This window comes from Nannospalax galili, unplaced genomic scaffold (assembly GCF_000622305.1).
Source record: "Nannospalax galili isolate Female #2095 unplaced genomic scaffold, S.galili_v1.0 scaffold898, whole genome shotgun sequence".
In the NCBI taxonomy this organism is placed as follows: Eukaryota; Metazoa; Chordata; class Mammalia; order Rodentia; family Spalacidae; genus Nannospalax; species Nannospalax galili.
In genome coordinates this window covers 366,510-375,790 of record NW_008342399.1, presented here as the reverse complement: position 1 = coordinate 375,790, position 9,281 = coordinate 366,510, and the positions used below count along the sequence as shown (strand labels likewise).

The window sequence follows — 9,281 nt, the reverse complement described above, 5'->3', positions numbered from 1 at the left end:
ATCTATTAAGGATATGAAAGAAAGAGCAAATCCAAATCAACAAAATCAGACATGAAAAGGGAAACATCACAACAGAAACCCAAAAGATCCAGACCATTATAAGGGAATATTTTAAAAACCTATACTCTACTAAATCTGAAAATATAAAAGAAATGGATATCTAAAATCATGGGAACCACCAAAGTTAAACCAAGAAGAGACCAACAGTTTAAACAGACCCATAACATATAAGGAAATTGAAACAGTAATACAAAGCCTCCCAACTAAAAAAAGCCCAGTCCCAGATGGATTTACAGCAGAATTCTACCAGACATTTAAAGAAGACCTCTAACCAATACTACTTAAATTATTCAAAATGATAGAAACAGAGGGAGAACTCCCAAATTCTTTCTATGAAGCCACCATCACTCTAATACCCAAACCGGGTAAAGACACAACCGAAAAAGAAAACTATAGATCCATATCCTTAATGAAGATAGGTACAAAAATTCTCAACAAAATACTTGCAAACTGCATACAGACACACATCAAAAAGATCATTCACCATGATCAAATAAGCTTTATCCCAGAGATGCAGGGATTGTTCAATATGTGCAAGTCAATAAACGTCATTAATCATAAATGGACTAAAGACAAAAACCACATTGTCACCTCAATAGATACAGAAAAGGCTTTTGACAAAATTCAGTACACATTTATGTTCAAAGTCCTAGAGGGAATTGGACTGGCAGGAACATGCCTCAACATAATTAAAGCCAACAACAAACCCACAGCCAACATCATTCTAAATGAAGAAACACTGGAAGCATTCCCACTGAAATCAGGAACCAGACTAGGATGTCCACTATCTCCACTCCTTTTCAACATAGTGCTTGAAACACTTACTAGAGCAAAAAGACAGGAGAAGGAAATCAAAGGAGTACTAATTGGAAAAGAAGAGGTCAAACTATCACTCTTTGCAGATGATATGATACTATACCTAAGAGATCCCAAAAGTTCCGCCAGAAAACTGCTAGAACTGATCGACACTTTCAGTATTGTGGCAGGTTATAAAATCAATCTACAAAGTCAGTAGCCTTTCTGTATACCAACAACAAGCACTTGAATACAGGGAAATGCTCCCATTCACAATTGCTGCAAATAAATAAAATATCTTGGAATAAATCTGACCAAAGACACCAAAGATCTCTACAATGAAAAATTTAAATCATTAAAGAAAGAGATTGAGGAAGTCACCAGGAGATGGAAGGGCCTCCCATGCTCATGTGTTAGAAGAATTAATATTGTGAAAATGACCATTCTAACCAAAAGCAATATATAGATTCAATGCAATCCCAATCAAAATCCCCATGATATACTTCACCAAATTAGAAAAAAAATCCTCATATTCAAATGGAAGCACAAAAGACCCTGGAGAGCCAAAGCAACCCTGAGCACAAAGAGCAACAGTGGAGGGATTACTTTACCAGATCTCAAGATATACTACAGAGCTATAGTCATAAAAACATCATGGTACTGATTCAAAAATAGACACATAGATCAATGGAACATCATTGAAGATCCAAACGTGAGTACACGCAATTTCAACCACCTGATATTTGACAAAGGTGCCAAGAACACACACAATGGAGAAAAGACAGTATCATCAACAAATGGTGCTGGCAAAACTGGATCTCCACCTGTAGAAGAATGAAACTAGATCCTTATCTTTCACCTTGCACAAAAGTCAACTCCAGATGGATCAAAGACCTCAATGTGAAACTGGAAACCCTGAAACTATTAGAAGAAAATATTGGCAGTAATTTACAAGATACAGGTGTAGGAAAGGATTTTCTAAATCGGATACAAGTTCCTCAGGAATTAAGGTCAGCAATTAACAAGCGGGACCTCATTAAACTAAAAAGCTTCTGTACAGCAAAAGAAACAATCAAAAAAGTGAAGCAAAAACCCACAGAATGGGGAAAAAAATCTTCACCAGTGACACATCTGACAGAGGTTTAACATCCAGAATATATAAAGAACTCAAAAAACAAAGAATTGAGAAACCAAATGACCCAATTAGAAGATGGGCTAAAGATCTAAACAGAGAGTTCTCAAAGAAGAAATAAAGATGTCTAAGAAACATCTCAAAAAAGTGTTCAACATCATTAGTGATTAGGGAAATGCAAATAAAAACCATCCTAAGGTATTACCTTACCCCAATCAGACTGGCTAGGATCAAAAGAACAAATGATACCAAATGCTGGTAAGGTTGTGGAGAAAGCGGAACACTCAGTCACTGCTGGTGGGATTGCAAACTCGTGCAGCCTCTGTGGAAAACAGTGTGGAGAACTCTTAAAAAACTAAAAATGAACCTACCATATGACCTGGTTATACCACTCCTTGGCATATACCCAAAGGACTCATCCTATTGTAGAGACACTTGTACAACCATATTTGTTGCTGCTCTTTTCACAATAGCTAAGAAATGGAAGCAACCTAAGTGTCCCTCAACAGATGAGTGGCTAACAAAAATGTGGTATATTTACACAATGGCATTCTATTTAGCAGTAAAGGTGAAAAAATGAAATTTGCAGGTAAATGGATGGATCTAGAAACTGTTATACTAAGTGAAATAACACAGACTCAGAAAAACAAACGATGTATGTTCTCCTTCATATGTGGATCCTAGCACTAAATCCTTTTCAATTCCAATTCCTCTTAATAAGATGATTCTATGCAGTAGTCTTTTGTGCATGAAATAACTATCATCATCATGACTTCAGCTGAGCCTGATTGCTAAACATCATCACAATTGGGCTTGTTGACAGTTGTGCTCATTCATTAAAGGAGGGCCAAGCAGGGTCATTGGACCATCACCGGATTATCCAGACACTCTTCCCAGCCAACTGTATGTAATTTGGCTCTAATCACACATGACCTCCTGGATTTAGGGAGGGCTAAAGTATACAATCTGGGGAAGGCTAGGAAGAACCAGTACTGTAGTGCCCACCTGTAGCTAAGGGAGACAGCTCGCTATTGTTCTAAAATGATGGATAAATTTGTTTTCTCCCCCTATCTAGACGCCTTTGAGAGGGAACTGACACTGATTCTAACCACTCCAACAGCTATAAAAATATCTGAAAGCAAATCCTGAATTCATCATTCTAGAGTCCAGCCTTGGAAGACAAAAGAAAAATAAGGAGGAACCCAATAGAGGGATGCTTTTGGAAGCCCTTGTCAAGAAATTCCAATGGACTATCATATGAGCATTTGAAAATTTCCATGTTCTGACTTTTTTATATTCCTGTCTAGAACTTGTAATGCTAAATATGCTTGCCTTTATTTCTCCTTCACATCTCCTATTCATGATTCAAGGACTTTCTTTTCTCTTTAGAGATAAGAGTTATGCAATTTGGGAGTCTTTTAGATAGACCCACTGAAGGGTTACTCCAATTGCCTCACCCTGCATCCCTGTTCAGCATGGAAGAATCCAGAGCAGTCTGTATCCTGACTACCTATTGGCAATTTGGATAACCTCTTCAGAGGATGGTGTGATAAGAATAGGAGGTAGGAATTGGCTAGGCAGTTAGGGTAAAAAGACCCCAAAGAAAAGTAGCCAGTTTCTTGACCAAAACTCACAATGTCTTTGGGCCTCTTAGCAACATACCCCATTCCAAAGGCCAAAAATGTTGAAAATATTTGGGAGCTTTTATCTAATCCTTAAAATATTTTCAGGTTACCTCTTCAGAAGGAGGAATGTTAGAGTAGCCAAAAGCACCATAAAAAATAAATAGATAAAAGAAGAAGAAAGAGTACATGAAGTCATCAGAAAAAAGTGATGGGGAGATATGGGAGGAGTTGGAGGGGAGGGAGTGGGCATGGATTTGATCAAAACACCTTATATGCATGTTTGAAATTCTCAATAAATTATTTATTTTTTAAAAAGTTATGTTTACACACATATTTGCTGGAGTGTGGTTGGAGGAATGCATCACTGAAATCTAGTAGAGGGAAATGAAGAAGTTCTTAGGACAATAGGCATATGCATATTTTGGCACCCCATGCAGTGATATTGTTATTTTTCTAGGGAGACATAGAAATTCCTTTGGAATATCTCTGTCTTCCATTACCATCACCATTTTGATTTCTTCATATTGAATTACAGTGATCATGTGAGAAGTTTTATTCCTCCTCACCTTTGTAGTGCTAGTGATCAAACACGGGGCCTTGCACATGCTAGGCAAGTGCTGCACCACTGATCTACATGTTCAACCCTAGACGGTATTGCTTTTAACTTTGCCATTCTGAATTTATATTGATGTAGTCAGTTGTAAACATGATTCTTCACAACCCTGATCTTTCCCCAGGCCATGGAGAAGTATAAGGATGTGGGATTGGTCAAGTCCATTGGGGTGTCCAACTTTAACCACAGACAGCTGGAGAGAATCCTGAATAAGCCAGGGCTGAAGTACAAGCCGTGTGGAACCAGGTTGAGTGCCATCTTTATTTTAATCAGAGCAAACTGATGGATTACTTCAAGTCAAAAGACATTGTTGTGGTTGCTTATGGTGCTCTGGGAACTCAACGATATAAGTGATGGGTAGACCAGAGCTCTCCAGTTCTCTTGATTGATCCAGTTCTTAGTGATATGGCCAAAAAGCACAAGAGAAGTCCAGCCCTAATTGACCTTTGCTACCAGATTGAGCATAGGGTCCTGCCTCTGGCCCAGAGTTTCAAAGAAAATGAGATCAAAGAAAATTTGCAGGTTTTTGACTTCCAGTTGCCTGCTGAGGACATGAAAGTTCTAGATGGAATGCACAGAAATTTAAGATATGTTCCAGCCGAGTTTCTTGCTGAATATCCATTTTCTGAGAAATATTATTATGTGGGGCTTGTCATGAATTCTACCCAAGGTCCATGAGTATGGACAGTTCTGCAGGTGATATGACTCAGATGCTGCTGGTTGGACACATCATTTCTGGTCAATCTAGACTGGTTACCAGCTCACATTCAGCTAAAGCTCTGGCTACCATTCTTCAAGAAAAGGCAGTTTTCCCAGTGCTTTGAACTTTTCACAGTGATTTGAAATAAGTAGAACATTAAAGATTGAAAAAAAGAAAGAAAATTTGAGATTTGAGAGTCTGATCCCCCAAAGCATGAAAACCACAGAACCATTCTAAAATGAGGGTTTTTAAGGACCAATATTTGAAAATAAGAATCACGCCATTGAAATAAATGAGGGATATCATGTTTGGGGGAAGGTGTGATCCATGGGCCATGTCAGTGGTGTTAGCATATACATGACTGTATCCATGGTGATGTTACAGCAATCTTACTGATGACTCATGAGCTTTAACTAATTTTTAATTGTCTTTTTCATCTTTAAGGCTTCAGCTATTAATTTCAGATGTTTATGCTTAGGATTAAAGTAATGACTAGTTTAAAATTTTACTTGCAATCATGTAAAAATACTACATAAAAACATCTTTATAAAATCATAGAGATTTTTTAAGTTACTGCCTATACACCAAAAATTACCCTTCTGTGATATTTACTCTACAGTACAGCTATGCCTTAATAAAAAACAACTCGACTCAGCATCCATTTGAAGAATAAGTGTGGACCCAAACTGCAAAGAACCTATTCGGTCAAATTATTTTTCTCAGAATTGTGCTGTCCAGCCAGGGCTTCATTTGTACTTTCGTTGGAACAGTATCTCCAGCATGAAATGGGGAAGTAGAAGTCAAACCTACCCTTATCTTACCAGAGAAGAATCTTGTCCTTTGATCCCTAGACCTAGGATACCACATATACAACTACAAACAGCCGGTTCTGGTGCTTAATTTCTCTTATTGTTTGCAATGAGAAAAGCACTATTTGCAACACTTTGATGCTTTGCTATGTAAAACACACATGCACACATTCATATACTGTCTTGGGTGGAGAGCAAGGATGAGTCCTTAGGGATTAAGGTCATATACCCAGGTCAAAAGAGGAGCACTTGGCTCAGTGAGTTTGTTTACATTATGTTTGCAAGGTTAGGTAAAAGTTATTTGTCCAGAGTCTGTTCATATTGTACAAATCATTACCATGCCCTTCATAGCAATTAAGTAAGAACACAGTCATTCCAGATGGACAATCTCCTATAAGACTAAAAAGGAAGCAGAGTAAGAAAAAAACTTTCAGTTTTCTCAAAAAAGGAAAGGAGATGGTATGCATAAGCCTTAACTACTCACAGGGAGAGGTGATTATGTCCTGGGGAATCTGGATGTTTGATGTCTAAGTAGCTCTCAACAACAGAAGCACTTTAAAATCACCTGGGAGCTTGTAAAGCAATATGTGCCTAGGGTTCCCTGAACCTATAAATTGATTACAATCTGAAAGCCTTGAGAATCATTGGCCCAGGAGATTAGCCAGTCTTTTCTCACTTTATTCATTAAACCCAGAGATGAAAGTGGAAGGTGCAAATGTGCAAAACAGGTCAAGTAGAGCACTCTAGGAAAAAGAAGAGGAGAGCTCCACCAGCCTCTTGCAGCTCTATACACTGCATAGCCTTTGCGTAAGCCCCTGTGCATGGTACAGGTTTGGCTTTCTCTTTCTCCTTTCATCATGAAGATCTCAAGAGTCTGGGGCTGGAGAGATAGTACAGTGGTTAAGAGTACTGGCTGCTCTTGCAGAAAGCTTGGGTTTGAATCCCAGCACCCACATAGTGGCTAACAACCATCCTTAACACCAGTTCCAGGGGATCCAGCGCCCTCTTCTGTCCTCCACGGGCTCTACACAACAAGGGTGCAGGTATAACACTCAAACATATAAAAAATAAAATAAATCTAAAAAAGATCTCAAGAGTTTTAGATGCTGGGAAGCCAGAGTTCAACTTCATTATGTGTTCCCTGGTCTCCTGTGGTTGCATGTCATACTCTTCCTCCCTTTAGCATGGTTTCAAAGCTGAGATAGTTGACTCCTCCCCAGAGTTTCAGCTGACTTTGTGCTCAATGGCATCCATCCAATTATTTATATCACAATCATATTCACTTTCTTATTCTAGGCACTGGTAACTTATTTGAAGAAACCACACTCAAGGTCCCACACTCAGACTCTTAGGATACAAGGCCAGCTCTCCCTTGATGCCACTGTCAAAGTCTGGCTTCTGGGATGTGACCTGTTGGGGGGCTGTGGTAAGCTCACCCGGTACATCCATGCTCAAGACACGAAGGCTGTGTCAGGCTAATGTTACCCAATGCCATTCAGGGATCAAAGTCTCTGTGAGTCACAGTAATAGACAGAAAACTCTTCAATGCTATTCCCTTCTTATGGACCATGACTTCAAAAAGAGATGTAACTTGGCATAGTTTCTTGTCACTGAGCCAGTGACATGAGATCAGGCAGACTGTTCAAAGGACATGCAAATAAATGAGGGTGCATTTTGGAGCACATTAGAGAAAGAACATCTCAAAACACCGTTGAGTGTGCCGCAGGTAGATTAATTTAGGACTACAGCAGGCCACAGGTAATACCGAATTTCAAATTTTTTCAGGCCAAAGTTGCCCCAAATTTGGAAAGTTTAAACTTCAGTCAATGCTAGGCCTAATTACTTAAGTGTGTGCAATTCTTAGCCTGTGAGACCAGGGTAAGATACCCTGACCTCCTCATAAAGAATCAACTATCTCATGTCTAGTTCATGTATAACTGTGATAACAGAATGCCACAGGCTCAGGGCTTTATCAACAATATACATTTATTCCTCACAGTTTTACAGGCTGGGAAGTCCAAGATCAATGTGTTAGCATATGGTGAGAACCTTCTTGCTGTGTCTTGACCCAGTGAAAGGCAGAAAGACAAGACAGAATAATTCCTTCATGGTGCTTTTTTAAAAATTTTTCCATTTTTCATGTTTGTGGTATGTATGTGTGTATATGCATGATTTGCATGGGAGTCAGTGCACATATGTGTGTATGTGCACATGTGTGTATTCATACATGTAGAGGCTAGATATTGCTATCTAGAATCATCCTTGATCATTCTTCCACCTAGTCACTGAAGCTGAGTTTCTCAATCAAACCTAGAGCTCACTGATATGGCTAGTCTTGCCAGCTGGCTTCCTCTGAGGATCTCCTGTCTTTGCCTTCTGAGGCTGGAATTACAGGCAGGCTGCCACATTCACCCAGCATTTGCATAAGTTCTGAGGATCCCGACTCCAGTTCTCACATTTGTTCTGTAAGTGCTAAGTGCTTTAACCAGTGAGCCGCCTCCCAGCCCTGTAGCCCCCTTGTGAGAGTCCTAATTCCATTTATGAGGGAAGAACCCTCCTAGCCTCAAACACCTTTTAATCTTATCACATTGGCAACCTCTAGATTCTTAAGAGGACCCATTCAAACCATAGAATTTCACAATATGATTTCAGGATGCCTGTAGTCTGAACCTTAGCTTGCATCGCTTTCAATCACTTGGACCAGTCTCTGGTTCCTGTCTGACCAATGAAAACAATGAATTCCTAAGAGTGAGGTTCTCTGAGTCATGCTGACTGTCCATTCCTCCAAGGCTCTCTGGGCTCTATGTATGTCAAGATAAATCAGCAGAAAGATATGGGTCTGGTCCACATTAGCTAAACTCCCCAAAGACATGTCTTTGAAGAGTTATGATTTAATAAACAGCTTGCTCTCCATGTTTCTCACAGGCCAGTATAAGAAATAGCTGTAAGAAAACCATTTCCATCTCAGTGTAAGCCACTTTTCAGTCTGTATTGTCATCTATATCAAAATCAATTCAACAGAAACCTTCAAGAATTTATTTCAGAAGAAAAACAGGTCTCTATCAACTAATTCTAGGAGTCCAACTATGAAGCTCGACACACACCTCTCTGTTTCTTTGGGCTCCTATGAAGCTTATGGTTCAACTTAGTGCCGTTTCGGCAACTCTCTTTAAGTTAAATCTTTGAGGTTTTAATCTCCTCTCCCACCTAATTTCTAGTCATTGACCTACTTTGATCCTTATTTATTATTCACAAGGCTTCTTTGTTAAGTTTGGAAGTACATACAGAGATCTGAGCATCTCTACTTTGTGTTCCTGACTCTTAGGCTCAGGCAGTTCTTATTGCCTCAAAGAAAGATGAGTAAGATGCAAACTGTGTATATTTTGAAAGGATTTTGGACCTCCCACAGGAGTCTGAGCCCAAGAAGCAGTCTACAGTGAGAAGTACTAAGCATCTTGAGAAATCACTGTGATTGGAGAAGCCAAGAAACAGAATGGACTAATGTAGTGAAGGATGAGAATGCTAGCAGAATATCTATTGAACTACC

The 9,281-nt window shown here is 39.2% G+C and overlaps 1 pseudogene; it reads left to right on the top strand.

Moving 5' to 3' along the window:
* The first annotated feature begins 4,352 nt into the window (after positions 1 to 4,352).
* On the top strand, positions 4,353 to 4,903 carry LOC103738480 (annotated as a pseudogene).
* The last annotated feature ends 4,378 nt before the right edge of the window (positions 4,904 to 9,281 follow it).